The sequence below is a fragment of the Pseudopipra pipra genome, chromosome W (assembly GCF_036250125.1).
Source record: "Pseudopipra pipra isolate bDixPip1 chromosome W, bDixPip1.hap1, whole genome shotgun sequence".
Lineage (NCBI taxonomy): Eukaryota > Metazoa > Chordata > Aves > Passeriformes > Pipridae > Pseudopipra > Pseudopipra pipra.
This window is the reverse complement of record NC_087580.1, coordinates 63905386-63924638: the sequence shown is the minus strand read 5'-3', so window position 1 is coordinate 63924638 and position 19253 is coordinate 63905386. Positions and strand designations below refer to the sequence as shown.

Here is a 19253-nt window from a genome sequence, read left to right as displayed (position 1 = left end):
AGTCTCCCGGACCCCTTGGATCTGCGCAACGGTGGACAAGAATCTCCTGCTCCAAATTAAGAGGTATTTGATCTTTTATATTTTAGGTAAAAGCGCTTTATTGGTGGGGATAGGACGCTATCGCCCAAAAGGGAGTCGGAGGGACGCCTCGGCATTAGCCCTAAAACTGGGTTCGAGTCCCAGGTATCGAAAGCAGCAGGTTAGAGTCCTGCAAAAGCAGCAGGTTAGAGTCCTGCCAGAAAAAGGGTTAGAGTCCCGACACTGCAGTGTAAGAATTGTCTTTACTTTGTGATGTTGAATTTACCTTTTATGCTTTTGTGTTGTGTCTGAAACTGTTCCGCTTTTGTGTTGTGTCTGAAACTGTTCCTACTTTGATTTCCCTTGTTCACTTTCTGTTCTATGTGAAATATTGACTGGTAGTGCATTTAAACTATGCTTGATTCAAAATTTTAACAATTTTTAACCTTTCTGGGACTGCTCGAGGGGCTCTAGGACCCGGGGAGTTCCTTGTACTATTAGAGAACTCCTGGAATGCAGCAGTTAGGAATGATATATTGAGAGTTTCCCTTGCGAACTGTTCTGGTTTATATCAACGAGTAAAAGAAACTATAACATGCTATTTGAAACTTAAAGGTACAGAAAAAGCTCTATCATTAATCTTAATCACTGTTCTTAGTGGTTTGTTCGTCTTTTAAGAATTATGTATATTGCCTTGTAGAATGTTTTTGTAATATGGTGCATTTCGTAAGACGTCTTACAACTCTATATGGGAAATGGTTGCGATCTCAGTTCTGTAAAAGTGAATAAGCTGTTGCCAGCGCGCATAAATCCTAAGATTAAGATTTGTCCTTTCTGTTACTGCTCGCTGTATGTTAGAGCCTTGTGCAATAATTGTGGTAAATATATATTGGGTCCAAGAGGAACACAAGAAATAGCACTCAATCGGACCCTTAGTTTTTATTGCATACGCTGCTGGTCAAATCAAGATCTAGCAGAAACCAAGTGGGTAAGATTCTATTGCCGCCGCACTCATAGACAAGTATTTGTAACATCCTGGTTGCATTTTCTGTAAGAAGTGTGTTTTATAGTTTGCAGCGGCATCCTGTGATTTTGTGATAACATAAGATCGGACAGCCAACAGCAAACCCATATTTCACGGTCTGCGGCGCCCTCTCGCAGCTTTGTTTGGTGACGTAGATTGCTCAGATAGAAACCAGAAGGTAGGAAAGCTTTTTTATTGAGCGTGCAAGTGTGTGAGTGTGTGAGTGAGTGAGAAGCGGCATTGCTGCGAAGCGAGTGGGAGTCCTGCTCTGCGGTTCCTGTTCTCCGTGAGGAGCCAGGCCAGAAACGGACGAAGCGGCTGGAAATTGCGTACATGAAGTGTTGGGGTAAAGTGAGAAATACCTTGAGACGGTGGAATAGAATAAGGAGAGTATTGCGGTTCAAAGTACAGTTCACTGACATACCGAAAGCTACTCAGCTAGAACACATTGATGGAAGCCTAGCCCGGTTGGATGCAGAAGCACGAATCCAGAGACAAGAATTGCTTGATGTAATAGAGTATCACATAAGAGAATTCATAGCAAAATTAGAAAAAGAAAGTGACAGGTTAGGATACGATCCTCTAGTGATAGAGAATTTTCTTGATTGGGCACCAGTCTGGGAACACGATCCCCAGGTCAGCTGGTATATCACTGACGCTCGAATAATAAGAAAATCTGGTAAGACACCCTATAGGTTTACCTGGTAAACCCCTCTGTCTTCCGTAAAACCTTATCAATCGCTACATAACTTAAACCTTACGATAATAATGGGAACCCAGCAAAGTAAAGACATAAATATGAAAACCCCTCTAGGATGCATCTTAAAACACTGGAGAGATCTAGGGGGAGCCCCAGGAGGAAACATAAGCAAAAAGACACTCTTAAAGTACTGCACGCAATGGTGGCCTCTGTATAAACTAGATGATGATGAAAAATGGCCACCTGAAGGGACAATAAATTACAACACTATTTTACAGCTTATGTTGTTCCTCCGTCGACTGGGCAAGTGGGATGAAGTGATTTATTGCGATATGTTTTTCACGCTCAGGAATAAGCCTGAGTGGCAGAGAGAATGCGGAGTAAATGTTGCACCGCAGGACCCCTTGGTTTTAGCTTTGGAAAAGGATAAGAAAAATTTGAAACCAAAAGAACGCTGTTGTGATGCTTGTAGTATCGGACAACAGTGTCTTAAATTAAAAAGAAGGGACAGTGAAGAAGAAAGTAGAATAAGTCTATGGGAGTACCAACCATATGCTCCAGGATACGGGATACCACGACCAAAGCAGAGAGAAGGTGAAAGAGACACTAGTCTATTAGGAGATATTTCACTAGAGCTAGGAAGATTTAGGACCGGATATAGTCCTCAAAAATCAAAAGACAGTTGGGAAGAAAGTAGCCCATCAAAATCGGAGAGCCCCCAAGGAGAAAGCAGCTCGCAGGGACTGAGTAGTCCACAGGGATCAGAAAGTTACAGAGAAGAAAGCAGTCCACCTAGATTAGAGGTCGATAGGGAAAAAAGTAGCCTGATAAGACCGGAGGGTCACAGGGAAGAGAGTAGTCCGCCTAAACCAAAAGACGACAGAAATAGAGATAGCAGTACACCAAGAAAAGAAGATAGCATCTATAGAGTGGAGAGTAGCACACCAAGAGCTGATTATGAGGGCGAAAGTAGCCCATTGAGACCAGGGGGCAATGAAAAGAAGGGTGATTTCCCCAAGACAAGATGTAGTAAAGAAGATAGTGACATTATAACTCAAGGGGAAAAGGAAAACAACTCACAAAGATTAAACATAGTGATTCAAATAGACGATAAAAGGGATACCAGAGAGATAGAGGAAAATGAGGAGCGCAGCCCCGGGCAGGCTGAGCGCCGACAGCGTCTCCTCCAAACCCAGAGAGAGAGGCGGCTGGACTGTGTGAATCATGCTAGAGGGTTGGCAGAAGATGACTGGGCAGGAACGGGGAGTGAAGACGAGGAACCGAAACGGGGAAAGAGAAAAGAAAAAAGAAAGAATAGCATAGATATCGGGGCCCAAGAAGAAGACCCTGGGGAAGGAACTAGTCACCTACACTATACTAGATCTGTAGCACGAAAAGAGGCAAGAGAAAGGATCGGGGGAAGTCATACAATAGCTCCCCTCCGACAGATAATGCCTATTGCAGGAGACCAGGGACGAGTAAAGGTGCCATTTACGACGAGTGATTTGAACAGCTGGAGAGAAGAAGCCCGGAATTTTAGGAAAAATCCAGAAGGGGTAGCTAAGAGATTCGAGTTAATTGCAAAGAACCTAGACATTGACTGGAATGATGTAGAAGTAATGCTATCAGAATTAACAGAAACGGAAAAGGAACTAGTATTAAAAACGGGGAGAGATCATGCCAGCATGTTCCCTGAAGAGTTAGAAGTTGTATTTCCAAGTAGAAATCCGGAGTGGGATCCAAACAACCCTGATTCTTATGGGAAACTGGTGCAATATAGGAAGCTAATAGCATTAGGTCTGCGGAAAGCAATACCTAAAGCCATTAACTGGGCAGCCTTGTATGATGTTAGACAGGGAAAGGATGAAAGTCCCTCAGAATTTCTGGATAGACTCAGGACCGCCATGAGACAATATACACCCCTAGACCCAGCATCAGAAGAAGGGAGACAACAGCTACTAGGATTGGTAATGGGGCAGTGTACTCCCGACATTAGAAGGAAATTACAAAAACTTAAACATCCAGCAAATAGAGATCTAGAGACATTAATGAATGAGGTCTGGGAAGTATACAACAACAGAGAAAAAGAAGAGAAAAAGAAGGAAGATAAGAGAATTGCTCGAGTCGTGGCAGTAGCAGTAGCAACTCAAAACGCAAAATTCCCAGATGCAGGTGCCAGGGGTAGAGGTCGTGGTTACCCTATGAGGGGGAGAGGGGGATTCAAGCCCCAACCCATCAGAGTAGGACCGGATCAATGCTCCAATTGCTTTCAGATAGGCCATTGGAAACGAGACTGTCCCCAGCTAAGAGAAAGGCTTGCAAACACTGCCATTGCACATCAGAGCAGTGACTGAGGGGGACCGGTGAGTCGTTCCCTAGCAGACCCACTGGTTAAAATGGAGCTAGGGGAAGGTGAAAAAGAATTAGATTTTCTGATTGATACAGGAGCAACATTTTCAGTTTTAAATCAAGAACTAGTACCAAAGAGTGATGAGTTTGTACAAGTTGTGGGAGCAACAGGCCAACCAGAAAAAGCTTACTTCCTAAAACCTATTAAATATAAAATTGGAAAGCAAATGGGGATCCATCAATTTCTATATTTACCAAATTCTCCAAAGCCTTTACTAGGAAGGGATTTACTGGAAAATTTGGGAGCCGTAATAAAATTCAACAAAGACAAACTCGAATTCCAGGTAAATGAAGAACAACTGATTGCAGCTTTAAGTTTGACAATCAGTTGCATAGAACCAAAACCTGAGAGTCGTAATATCGAACGGATTATGAGCGAGGCATACCCATTGGTATGGGCCACTGATGTACCTGGGAGATCCAAACAAGCAACACCTATTGCTATTGAACTTATACCTGGAGCAAGACCAGTGGTAAGAAAGCAGTACCCACTGAGATTAGAAGATAGGAAAGGGATTGAACCCATAATTAGAAAATTCTTAGAGTTAAGGTTATTAATAGAATGTGAATCAGATTATAACACACCAATCCTGCCAGTTAAGAAACCAAATGGAACTTATAGACTGGTTCAAGATTTAAGAGCTGTGAATGCCATAACAAAAACACTACATCCAGTAGTAGCCAATCCTTACACACTCCTAACCAAGTTAAAAGACAATTTGATTTGGTTCACAGTATTGGATCTAAAAGACGCATTCTTTTGCTTTCCCTTAGCCCCCGAAAGCCAAAAGATTTTTGCCTTTGAATGGGAATCTGTGAGCAAAGGGAGAAAGACTCAATTAACCTGGACAGTGTTACCTCAAGGCTATAAGAATAGCCCAACAATTTTTGGGAATCAATTGGCCAAAGAATTAGAACAATGGGAAAGGCCACAGGGAGATGGTACTCTTCTTCAATACGTGGACGATCTACTAATAGCAACTGAGTCAGAAGAAGAGTGTGTTAAATGGACTATTTCTCTGTTGAATTTCTTGGGTTTAAGTGGATATCGAGTCTCTCAACAGAAAGCGCAGCTAGTGCAAGAAAAGGTAGTATACCTGGGATATGAGATCTCCAGAGGACAACGATCTCTAGGAACAGCAAGGAAAGAAGCCATCTGTCAGACGCCCAAACCGGAAACGGTGAGAGATCTACGAGCCTTTCTGGGAATGACAGGTTGGTGTCGCTTATGGATCTACCAATATGGGGTACTCGCTAAGCCATTGTATGATTTATTAAAAGAAGCTAAGAGTATCCTGGTTTGGACTCCCGAAGCAGAGGGAGCTTTTAAGAGACTGAAACAAGAACTCATGAGAGCCCCGGCTTTGGGCCTCCCTGATGTAACAAAACCATTCTGGTTGTTCTCTCATGAACGGCAAGGGATGGCTTTAGGAGTCTTGGCACAACAGTTGGGACCACACAAAAGAGCTGTGGCCTATTTCTCCAAACAGCTGGATGAAGTAAGCAAAGGATGGCCCAGCTGTTTGAAAGCGGTGGCCGCAGTGATCATAAATATAGAAGAGGCCAGAAAACTCACGATGGGCCAGAAAATGACTGTGTTAGTGTCCCACACTGTGTCTGCTGTACTAGAACAAAAGGGTGGCCATTGGTTGTCGCCTTCCAGATTCCTAAAGTACCAAGCAATCCTAGCTGAATCAGATGACGTAACCATTCAAGTAACTAACGTTGTGAATCCAGCCTCATTTCTAGAAGGAAGAATGTCAGCAGAACCAATTGAGCATGACTGCCTGGAAACCATCGAAGCAGTCTACTCCAGCCGCCCGCATCTCAAAGAAGAGCCATTAGAAGATGCAGACAACTGGTTCTCGGACGGCAGTAGCTTCGTGAAGCAAGGAGTAAGGATGGCAGGCTATGCAGTGACCACAACGGAAGAGGTAATCGAATCAAATCCTTTACCTGCAGGGACCTCAGCCCAAAAGGCAGAACTAATAGCTCTCACCCGAGCTCTGGAATTAGCAGAAGGCATACGAATTAATATTTGGACAGACTCTAAGTATGCCTTCTCCGTCGTGCATGCTCATGGAGCAATTTGGAAAGAAAGAGGACTGCTAACTGCTCAAGGGAAAACAGTCAAACATGCAGAAGAAATTCTACGATTGTTAGAAGCAGTCCAGCTCCCAACACAAGTGGCCATAATGCATTGCAAGGGACACCTGAAAGGTAACACTGTTCCAGAAATAGGAAATAGGAGAGCTGATGCAGAAGCTAAATTAGCTGCTGCAAGAACTGAAGAAGTGGTTATAACAGCTCTAATACCAGGGGAACTAGATACTGACTTCCAACCAAATTATCAAGACTCCGATCATAGGTGGATTCAAAAGAACAAAGGTAAATTGTTGGATAATGGATGGGGCCAATTAGAAACAGGACAGCTAATAATACCAGAGAAATTAATGTGGCAATTTGTAAAAACAGAACACGAGAAGGCACATTGGAGTTTAGATCCACTTTATCAGTATTTACAAACTAGAATAGCAGGACCAAAATTATTCACTACCATAAAACAGGTTACATCCCAGTGCGAACGATGCCTGAAGCATAACCCAAATACAGGGACCAAGATACACCAAGGGGCAATAGATCGAGGTAAATTCCCAGGTGAAGCATGGCAAATTGATTTCTCTGAACTCCCAAGAAAAGGGGGGTATCGGTATCTATTGGTACTAACTGATACATTTTCTGGGTGGCCTGAAGCGTTCCCCTGTAGAACAAACAAAGAGAGAGAAGTAACTAAAGTCTTACTAAATGAAATTATACCACGGTTTGGAGTACCAAGAAGTATATCCTCAGACAGGGGTTCACATTTTTGTGCAAAGGTTGTGAGAGCAATAAGCAAAGCACTGCAAATTAAATGGCAATTGCATACGCCCTACAGGCCACAAGCCAGTGGGCAAGTGGAAAAGATGAATCATCTTATTAAACAACAAATTGCTAAAATATGCCAAGAAACTAACTTACAATGGTATCAGGCTCTGCCTATTGCTCTGATTAGATTGAGAGTCAAACCTCGATCGAAAGAAAGGTTGAGCCCATTTGAAATTCTGTATGGTAGACCTTATGCTATGCAGATTGTAAATAGCGATGCTGTAGACCAAATAGGCAATCAATATATATATGATTATGTAATTGCTGTGGGGAAACATTTTGATAAAAATGCCACGATAGTAATAGAACACCAGCCCAAGCAACCTGACTGTAAATTACATCCGTTTAACCCTGGTGATTGGGTGTATGTTAAGAATCTTCTAGGAAAACCCCTACAAGAAAAGTGGGAGGGACCTTTCCAAGTGCTGCTGACCACCTTCACCGCGGTTAGGATCAAAGAACGACCTACATGGATTCACTACTCCCGAGTCAAGAAAGCTCCGGAAGATAAGCGGGAAGACCTGACATCATGAATCCGGCTCTTTCAACATTGATCATTGGACTTTTGATAAGTATTGTTTTATCCCAAAACCCTACTCCAGAAGGGCCGTGGTCTAGTGCACGCACACTACCACGCTCCGAGGAAAACCCAGACTTTGAGATTTATGTTCTACATAACAATCAACCCTATACGATAGATGAATGGGATAGTGGAACCCATTTCATAGCACAAAAAGAAGACCAAATTCAAGTAGGATGCCGAGAAGTCGAGGCTTTAGTGGGAAAAACAGATAAACTAGCATTGACAATTGAATTCTGGCAAGAAGCCCCTAGACAGAACTTAATTACTCATAGCCAAGTAGAAGATGGGAAGCCCATCGTCTGGATTGAACGGAAGGGACCAGTCTCATGTCAATGGGATAGTACTGAAGGGGGTAGAGCACAGTGTGAAATTATATTCAAACTAGATCAATCGATGTCGTTTTCATGTAGCAGAGAAGCCAAGATTCTTGAACCCATTGGTGAACAAGGCATTGTAACCGGTAGAGCCTTTAAGCGGGCCATTAGATTAGCAACAGACTCAATTGTGAGCCCGTCTCGTGAAACCACTCAGCCTCTAGAATGCAGGAAGATACATAATTTAACCTTTATAGGACCTCAAGTAATAAGACAATCGAACGAACTAAAGTTGTTATTAGATCCTACATATTCTCTGAAGAAAATACAGATGAACATTCAGACAGACATTACACACTTACAGGGAGATTGCCGACCATTTATACAGCACAGCCTCAAAGGCTGGAATGCCTGGTTAGCAACTAGATCACACCGCAAACGAACACAAAGAGATATAAGCGGATGGGTTGGTACAGGGTTCGGCATATTGAACACTATAGACCAAGAAGTATTAGTGAACAAATTAAGTACCGTCACTTCTAATTTGGGAAAGCTTAAAGTACCTTTAAGCTCGTCTATGCTAACCTTAGCAGAGACACAGTCATTAGTGGTCAAATTGATGACCTTAGTAGCCAACCACACCGCTGAAGATTTTGTTAAACTTGCTGACTATACTGGAGAGATTAGCAAAGAAATTGCACTTGCTATCCAGTGTGTTCAGACACAGCAATGGGTACAATCAGTAGCAGCGGGAATATTAAGAGAAGGAATGTCAGGTATACTGCCTCAGGAAATAAGGGAGAGTATATTAAGAGGTAGCTCCACCACACAGTTTGAAAGAGACCACCAGGTTTGGTGGCAACTAGTTAATTTCACTTATGATCCACAAGAGGAACACATTGAAACCTATGTCCTTACTATTAGTGCCGCAGAAGAAAGGGTTATATTTCCTGTTTTAACATTAGGAGCTATGTATCAGAATGTCATTGTCAAACCTGTGGACCATAACGTTTGGGCAAATTATGATAGTACTAAGAACAAGTGGCAATCAATTAGTACAGAAGCATGTATTCCTAAAGGGCAATTAGGTTATATCTGCGAAAATGCCATTGTAGAAGCTGAGGATCTATGCTTAGATGCCGAAGACAGTGTATGCACTTTTGAAATGCTTCCACACAATAGAGCGCCATCACAAGTATTCTATATAGGGAATGGATGCGCTTGCATTAGAACTGCCTGTAATGATGTTACTATAGATAATTGTCATGAAGTGACTAACGATACTAACTTTTGCATATGCAACTTCACAAAAGTCATGGGTTGTGACTTTAACTACACTGTTCCCATAACTACACAGCAGTTAATCGAAGCTGAGTATACTTTATATCATGAGATACCCAAGCTACAGATAGGCATGGATGTTAAGCTTCTCAAAGAGATGCTTGTGCATCCTGAAGTAGAAAAGTTAGTTCAGAAGGTGAACCAAACGACCCAACGCATGTTGTGGCAAGTAGAGCATAATTCTAAAGGTATAAAAAATATCCTGACAAAAGTTGCGCAAGTAGGCCAGCATCATTGGTGGGACATTTTCACAGGATACTCCCCAACAGCAACACAAGTCTTTCACTACCTAATACACCCCATATTGATTATAACTATGGCCATGTTCTTGTTAACTCTCATGAATATATGTCTGTGGTATAAGTTAAGATCCATGGTCAGAAGAACCCAAATAATCTGGGCAATGATGAAAGCCTATCAGCGCCCCTTAGGATTAGAACTTGACGAAAGAGTTCGTAAGTTTTAGAAAAGGGGGGAATGAAGCCAGGTAACACCTGAGAAGTGAATTTAATAAAGCAATGTAAGGATTAGAGAGAGTTAAGCACAAATGCAGGCTTTCAGCAAAGGCACATAGAGCTCAGTATTAGGAAATAGCGGAGACAATAAATCCACTAGGATACAGGACACCCTGACATAGAAGAACATAGACCTGAACAAAAAATGCTAGCACACACAAAAAAGGACATATGGAAGGAAAACAAAGAGAGATAAGAAGAGGGACAAGCCAAACAATTAAGCACTTTTGCCAGATATTGAGAAACCCTGCCAAATGCATAAGGAAACTACCCAAATTAGGGAAGGTTCAAAAGTTTAAGAAGAAGATGATGGTGAGGACAGCGGGTTCATGATGAAGAAAGGCCGGAACGACCACCAAAGTTCTCCCCAAATTGAAGACCACGCCTCTAACTCCGCCTCAACTCCGCCTATTATGAATATTAAAAGTAGATGTTGCAATGTAATGAATATTCATAATATGTGATGTAATTGCTTAGCAAAAAGTGTATAAAAGCTCAAATTGTAAGTTCTTCGGGGAAGCAGTTTGCCCAGGGCGACCTGGCTGCTTCCCGGCCGTGAAAAATAAATACCTCCTGCTTATAGACTGAAAACTCTGTCTCTGAGCAGTTCCTCTGCGCCTTCTTTGGGGCAAAATTTGGCATCACTTTGTCTGTGGGGTATCTTGTTGTTCAAGTCAGGGTGCAAATGTTCTCTAACAGAATGAAGGCCTACCTTGAAAAGAAGATTAAATATGCTAATGGAATTTAGAGGAATTGATATGGAATGGGAAAACAGGGTTGGGTAAATGTGTAAACTACTGTGCTAAAGGGTGAGGGATATAATACAGCTACTTCTAAAATCTACAAAAAGTTAAAAATCCAAAAATCCATAGGCATCAACCTGAAGGGGCTCCCCTCTTTGGTGGCTTCCTGCGGGGGCTGGACAAGAACTCTGCCTATTGATAAAAGGTATTTATATTTGGTCTTGCCTATTTTGGTTTTGGAGTTCCCATAAGATGAAGATGGGATGCCGTCTTGCTGGACGTAATGGAAAAGGATGCTTTTCCTGGGGTGATAGCCCTTGAGAGCTGGTATGTTCCAGATTTGTTTGGTTTTGGCCAAATATTGTTCATTTTGAGAGAAACAAGGTATCTAAGTTTCCTTTTGGTTGTTCTTTTGTTTATGGTATTGGTTCCCTTAAGTTCATAACCACCGTATGAACTGGGAATTGGGGCACTGCTATTGTGTTATGTACTCCTGGAGTGTAGCAGTTGTCATAGTATTTTGTTTGTTATATGTTACTTTGGCAATTTTGTGTTGTCTTGTTTTGTGTTGGAAACAAAATCGAACTTCTGAAGTTTTTGTTTGTTCCGAACCAGTCATAGAAACATCTTGTTAAGGGTTTTTATGGGAGGGGGATCTGAAAAATTGACTGTGAATACACCACAGCCTAAGACCTAGAATTAGAATTTGTCTGTTCTGTAATTGTTCATTATATGTACGTACTTCATGTAATATTTGTTTGAAATATATTCTTGGACCCCAGTCTATCCAAGAAATAAGGTTAGATCGGACTCTAAACTTATATTGTATTAGATGTGGAGCTAATCAAAGTTTGTAGGAAACTCGGTGGGCTAGGTTCTATTGTTGCACAACTCATAGATATGTGTATCTCTTGAAACATTCAGATGTTATAGTGTGTATTTTGTGGTCAACAGCGGCATCTTGTGGATTTGTGTGGATATACAGGCTTATTGTGAAGACCAGGTACATTTGTGGTCTAAGATCGACATCTTGTGGATTTGTGCAATAGTACAGATTGGTTGTGAGTTTCATGGATTTAGGAGGTTTCAATCAGTTTAAATTTGAAGAGTAGATATTATTTTGGCAATATAATAGTTGTGATCATTAGTATTTGATAGTTCATGTTAATAATGAGGGTCAAAATGAATAAAGAAATAAATGTCAAAACTCCTGTGGGGTGTATATTAAAACATTGGAGAAATCTGGGAGGAATTCCCAGGGGAAACCTGAGTAAAAAGACTTTTTAAAAATATTGTCAAAATTGGTGGTCGATGTATACATTAGATGATGGTGAGAAATGGCCACTGCAAGGAAGCCTTAATTACAGTACAATTTTACAGCTTATGTTGTTCTTCCACAGGGAGCAGAAGTGGGATGAAGTGATGTATGCAGCTATGTTTTTCACTTTAAGAAATAAACCAGAACGGCAGAAAAGTTGGAATTAATATAGCCACCCAAGATCCTCTTGTTTTGACATTAGAGAAGAGTCAGAAAAATAGTAAGCTGAGAAAACACTGTTGTGATGTATGCAGTATAGGTCAAAGATGTCTTAAGCTAGGAAAGAGAGATAGTGACAAGGAAAGTATCATAGACCCTCAGGAACTGCAGACGACTCATTTTAGAGGACAAGAGCCAGTTAGGCAGGGACCTGGTGTTATTGTTTTCCTTGGCTGAATGCCCAGCCTCCCTCCAGAGGGAAAGGGGAGGAGGGAAGGGGGAGAAGAAGGGAAAAAAACTATGAAAAATCTAAACTGCCAAGAAAAGCAGCTTTATATGTACACAGAGATGGAAAAAAAATAATAAACACTATACACACAGAGAAAAACTAACAACGAAGACTGCTTCCCACAATGAACCCTCTTCTCCCCTGAAGAAGTGGCCCGTCCGCCACCGCGCAGCTACCCGGAAGAGAAGAAAGACCTTACTTCCTTCTCGTCTTTTATATCTGAGCTGACATGACATAACATAGTATGGAATATCTTATTGGTAAAATATACATCAGGTGATCTATCCTATTCCATTTCCCTCTCAGAGAGGGTTTACAATCTCCACCCCTTATTCCTTACCATTTTACGTCACACTCATATCCTATATTCCCTATATTCCACGCTTATACAGGTCTTGTCTTCTGCAGTTGTCTCATCATTGAGCACCAGCATCTGGTTAGTTAAAGTCTTCCTCGTTTAGTGACTTTTCCTGTAACATACAACTCAGAATATGAATTAGTTTTTCCCCAAGGTTAAATTTCCTTAAGGCACACACTGGGTTTCCCCATCTTCTCCCATTATCCACCAAGTATATCCCGGTCCTTGAGCAAAAACAATGCCACAAATGGGTTTGCCTTTGCTTGAGGGAGGGTTAACACAAACTGCTTTTCCTAACGTACCTCTCAAGTGAATTACTGGGACTTTGTCTCCATCCACAGTATGAAGGGACTCTGATTGGGCAGGGCCTGTCCACTACTGCGCAGCTACCTGGAAGAGAAGAAGGACCTTAATTCCTTCTTGTCTTTTATATCTGAGCTGACGTAACATAGTATGGAATATCTCACTGGTAAAATATACATCAGGTGATCTATCCTAGTTCCGTTTCCCTCTCAGAGAGGGTAACAAACCCATTACACCTGGCAGCCCGCAGGAGTTGGGACTAGGTGCAGCAGAAGATTCTGAAAGCATAACAGAGAGCGTAGAGGACCCAGAAAAGGGAGTGAGCAGCACATATCGTGGTCGAACTGTGGGACAGAAAGCCAAGAGTAAGACGGGGTAGAACAAAAGCTAGAACTGAGATTAGCCACACAGTCACTCCTTTGTGGCAGGTAGTAACACCTACAGGTAATCAGACAAGAGTAAAAGCACCTTTTTCAGTGAGTGATTTGAATAACTGGAGGGAGGAAGCTAAATTTTTTAGGGAAAATATTGAGAAGGTGTCTAAGAGATTTGAACTAATTGTGAAAAATCAGGACATTGATTGGTCAGACATAGATATGATACTATCAGAACTGACAGAAACAGAAAAGGACCTTGTAATAAAAACAGCAAGAAATCATGTGGAGGGACAGATTGCCACGAATGTTTTAAGAGGGAATATAGATGTAATTTTTCCACTACAAAATCCTAACTGGGATGCAAACAACCCTGATCGGTATAAATTATTGGAGCAGTATAGGAAATTGGTCCAGACAGGATTGCGAAGCGCTATACCTTAAGCAGTGAATTGGGCTGCCTTGTACTATGTAAGGCAAGGACGGGACAAGTCTCCTACTGCATTCTTAGACAGGCTTAGAGCTGCCATGAGGAAATACATTACCTTGGATCCATCATCAGATGCAGGCAAACAACAGCTGGTGCGGTTGCTAATGGGACACAGTAACCCTGATATTAGAAAAAGGTTACAGAAAATAGATCACTCTGCTAATAAAGATTTAGAGGTGTTAATGAATGAAGCTTGTGTGGTGGTTTGAAACTCCCAAGAATCTAATTTTTAAGTTCAAGCCCCCCTCCCACAGTTTGCCCCTGTGAGAGTGTTTAGTGATGGTATGGACTTGATATCTTTTTAATCTCATGTGGAGAGTTTTCAGACAAAACACAACCATTCGTTATTGGGGGGAAGGGGAAAATATTTACAAAGGTTTATTTACATACATGTATATATTTACATTAAATTAAATTTTTTCTTTTCTTCAATAAAAGTCCAAGAAGAAAAGAGAAAAGTCTGTCACTCCTCAGACCACAGTTCCTTCATTTCAGTTTTTTGTGACACTGGTTAGTGTCCTTCATTTTCCCAAGGCAGCAGATTTGCGTATGGCAGTCAGGATTTTTGTTCTTACTTTGTGGAAATTCCATCCCCGAGCCCGAGCCTTCGGGGGATTTCCTTGTAGATCTTCACTCCTCTTGGGTTAGAACACTGAAGGCAGCTTTCAGTTCAGTCTTACCAAAGCTCTTTTGCTCTGTCTCAGCTCGGTAGCATGATATAAGCAGCAGCAGCAGAGGGCACCTCCTCCGCATTCCGTCCTGGCTCAGATCTCAGGACAATTTTGGGTTTTCAGCTCCTTTCTCTCTCTCTCTCTCTAGCTGCTGCTGCCTTTCGGGACTCCCTAAGGGTTTGGAAGTCCACCCCTCCTCTTCAGAAAGTCTCTGTTTTTTGGGAAAGTAATACAGTCTTACCCCAAACCAGCTCTGTTGAGTTTTCCTGTTTTGTTGCCAACTCTCCCTCCTGCAGGAACATCTCTGCGTCTTTCAGCTGACTTCATGTTATCTCATTGCTACTGGCTATCTTTTGGCTTTTAGCCACCATTGTCTCTGTTCAGGACTGCTCCGCTGCTGCTTTCAGTGTCTTCTGCTACTGCTGACAGTAAGGAAACTCTTCTAACTCTTAATTACAGGACCCGGTCCAGCTTTGACACTACCGGGTCTCCCGTAGCCTCAGCTGAGGGCTGGGGGCCCTTGGCCCCCAGAGGGGCTCACTGGCCCCCTGCTTCCTCCTGGCTCAGATCATGACTACCCACCTTCTAAACTATCTTCCCTACCTTCTCTTCTGTTTTTGTGGGTATGTAATTTCCATAAGAGTGCACATGGACTATTGATTGGTCCAGTATTATCAGTGGGGCAAACCATTACTACCTCAGAGTAAAGGTTTTTCAAACCACCACAGCTTGGAAAATGTACAATAACAGGGAGAAGAGGGAAGGGTAGTGGTCACTGCTCTAACTCAGAATCCAAAGGTACCAGGACATAATATTAGGGGTCGTGGCCGAGGACAGGCAATACAAGGGAGAGGAGGCTCACCTTTCCAGCAAACAAAAGTAGCACAAAATCAATGCGCCTATTGCATGCAGGAGGGACATTGGAAGAGAGATTGCCCTAAATTGGCAAATAGAAACTCAGAAGGGGCTGTCATAGCCCACCAGGATACTGAATGAAGGGGACCAGCTGGTTTATCCCTAGCAGACCCATTGGTTAAAATTGAGCTAGGGGAAGAAAAGGAAAAATTGGACTTTTTAATCAACACTGGAGCTATGTTTTCTGTTTTAAATCAAGAACTGATACCTAAAAGTGATAAATATGTTCAAGTCATGGGAGCCACTGGCCAATCAGAAAAGGCTTTCTTTTTGAAACCACTAAAATTCAAAACTGGGAAACAAATGGGAGTGCATCAGTTTTTGTATTTACCAAATTCACCCAAACTCCTATTGGGCAGAGACCTACTAGAAAATCTGGGAGCTGTAATAGAATTCAAGCAAGGCAAAATTGAATTCAAAGTAAAGGAAGAACAATTGTTAGCAGCTCTGAGTTTGACTGTGAGCTGTACAGAACCAGAACAAAACGATCAAGATATTGACCAAATTATAAATCAAGTGTACCCCCTGGTGTGGGCCACTAACATGCCAGGTAAGTCAAAATGGGCAACTCCTATTCAAATAGAACTACAACTAGGAGCTAGGCCAGTAGTTAAGAAACAATATCCACTGAGGTTAGAAGATAGAAAAGGGATTGAACCAATAATTGAAAACTTTTTGAAATTAGGACTTTTGATAGAGTGTGAATCAGACTTCAACACCCCAATTCTCCCAGTCAAGAAACCAAATGGAACTTATAGGCTAGTTCAAGATTTAAGGGCAGTAAATGAAATAGCTAAAACTACACACCCTGTGGTAGCAAATCCTTATACACTTTTAAGAAAATTAAGGGATAATTTGATTTGGTTCACAGTGTTAGATTTAAAAGATGCCTTTTTCTGTCTACCCCTAGCACAGGAAAGTCAAAAGATTTTTGCTTTCGAATGAGAGTCTGTCAGCAGTGGGAGAAAAATGCAAATCACATGGACAGCGTTGCCCCAAGGATTTAAGAATAGTCCCACCCTTTTTGGTAACCAGCTAGCCAAGGAGCTAGAGCTATGGCAACAGCCACTGGGATATGGCATTCTTCTACAATATGTGAATGATCTAATAGCAACTGAAACAAAAGAGGACTGCATTCAGTGGACATCTCTCTTAAATTTCTTAGGTTTAAGTGGTTATCGAGTCTCTCAACAGAAAGCTCAACCGGTCCAGGAGAAAGTCGTGTACCTGGGATATAAAGTGTCAGGAGGACAACGATCCTTGGGGATGGTGAGAAAGGAAGCCATTTGCCAGACGCCCAGACTAGAAATGGTGAGAGACCTTCGAGCGTTTCTAGGAATGACAGGTTGGTATCGTTTATGGATATATCAGTATGGGCTAATTGCAAAGCCCTTGTATGACCTGCTGAAAATAACTAAGAATAACATAATCTGAACCCCCTAGGCAAGCAAAGCCTTCAAACAACTGAAGTGAGAGCTCATGAGGGCTCTGGCATTGGGTTTGTCTGATGTGATAAAGCTCCACCTGAGCTCCACCTATACTCCGCCTATCATTAATATGTATAGATAGATGTTGCAATCATATGAATATGTGTAAGAATCATATATGAAAATTGTATAAAACCCCTGATTTTGTGTGATATCTCTGAGTAAGTTTACTGTGGTGCAAACCACGCTTGCTCCCAATGTTGTAATAAATACCTTTGTTGCTCAAAAGATTCAAAGTCTCTGAGCAGTTCTTCATACCGGGTTTTTCGGCATCGGGATTTCATCCAAGAAGGTTGGGCCATCTGCGGAGGAACCTTTGAGGGAAGAGGTAGCCCCCTTCCCCCCTCTGTTCTCGTGTTGGCAACAGTTTGTACCCATCGACAAGGGGGGGAAATCTCAGCCAGAACCAACCACCAACAGGGTAAGTCCATAGGAAGAACCCCTTTTTCCCCTTCCCCTTCTCGGAGGGGGGAGGAATCTCCATTTTGGCTTCTCCCAAGCATCGGGGCCACGTGGTCACTGTCAAAGCCCAACAGTGACCCCTGCCGACCACGAGGGAGAAACTGCAGGCTCTGCTCCTCCAGAGATCCAACAACGCCCCCTCCTGATTGTGGTTAGAATTGCGCCAAAAGGCAGAAAGTACTGAACTGTTTTTGGAGAGAACCTTGGGTGCAGGATTGTTTTTTAGTTTTTTTGTGTTCTTTTAATGTTCTACCTATACATGTATATCCTTTAATAAAGGACTGTTATCTTTTCTTTCTCCATATTTCCTCAGTTGGAGCCTCCTAATTTTGGATTTACAATTGCTTAGAGGGAGGAGCTTGGTCTTCCTCATAACTCATCCTCCTTAGTAAACACTTCATTCTCATTAAACTGAGACAGTTGCCCAGAGAGGTGATGCCTCATCCCTGGAAACACTCAAGACAGGGCTCTGAGCAACCTCATGTAGTTGTGGATGAACCTGCTCATTGCAGAGGGTTGGACTAGATAAACTTTAAAGGTTCCTTCCTACCAAAACTCTTCCATCATTCTACTGGACCCAAGACTGACCCAGCTGAGCATCACCTTTGATGACCCATCTGGCAGCTCTGCTAAAAAGCTGCTGCAAATACCTCAAGACCTAAAGGAGCTTTTGTGCTGTGCTGAGCTCTGATTATGAGGGGGTGGGGGTTGGCTTTTGGCTACCATGTGCCCAACAAAGCTCTCTCTCACTCCTCCTCCTTCTTCACTCACCTTGGTGCCTGCAGGGTTGTTTCTCTCACGTTTCTCTCACATTTCTCTCACTCCTCTCAAGCATTGGAACACAATGTCCAGGGAAGTGGTTGAGTCGCCATAGAATCATAGAATTGTTAAGGTTGGAAAAGACCTCTAAGATCATGGAGTCCAATCATTAGCATAACACTGACACCTTCACCAGTAAACCGTGTCCCTAAGTGCCACAGCTCAATGGTTTTTGAACACTTCCAGGGGCGGTGACTGTAAGACCCCAGGTTTGAGCTACGAGCTCTTTGAAGGTGTTTTACTTTAAAAAATACACAAGGTGCCCAAAAGTATCTGCCCTCCAGATATTTTAAAAGGACCTTCACTTCTTTTAGTACCTTGAGAGAGCACAAGGGATAAGATGCTACACACGTTTTCTCAGGAGGTCAAATAATACACTTTTACTGACAAACTTTAGAAAATAAGGGAGCTTGGGAAAAGTTTAAAGGGCAACGTTCAACCAGAATAGAGCATTTCACAAAACATTGACTTAGCGCATGCTAACCCACTTTTCTGGTGCTTGTTCCTGTTCTTCGGCCTCAGGAGGGTCGTCTCTTCTGTTCTTCTTCGTCATGAACTTTTCAACTTTTCCTGACTACGTACTGGGAGCTTGCGAAAATCCCCCCTGATTCAGCTTGTTTATCTCCCCGGATGTCCATTCTATCTAATTCATGACTACTAAGTTGACCTTTCTATTATCTTTTCATTAGTACAGAACATACGTAGGTAGAGCTCTCGGAACAGGGTACCACTTGTCTCTGCTACCCCTTACATTAATGTTGCAATCCTCAGAGCGAGGGTCTGTAATATCTCCTCAGAACAGAATTCCAGCATCTCAGAACCCTTACTCGGTTTCACCCTGTGTGAGAGAGGGAGGGGTGTGCCTGCACAGCCTCTCCGCCGAGCTGCAGGTCCTAGTGTGAGGTAAAAAAAAAAACAAGAAAAAAAGAAAAATTAATTAAAGACCCTACACGCACAATCGCTATTGAAATGGGGGGTAAATCCAGCGAAGAGGCTGCGGAAAAGAAAGAAGACAAGGTATCAGAAAAACCATTTC

General features: G+C 42.3%; 1 long non-coding RNA gene across 1 annotated transcript; it reads left to right on the top strand.

Annotated features, from left to right (window-relative positions):
• The first annotated feature begins 484 nt into the window (after positions 1-484).
• On the top strand, positions 485-10273 carry LOC135406505 (uncharacterized). The gene is made up of 2 exons (XR_010426303.1): positions 485-1220; positions 7451-10273. It is a non-coding gene; the product is annotated as an uncharacterized LOC135406505 (long non-coding RNA).
• Positions 10274-19253: the final 8980 nt, after the last annotated feature.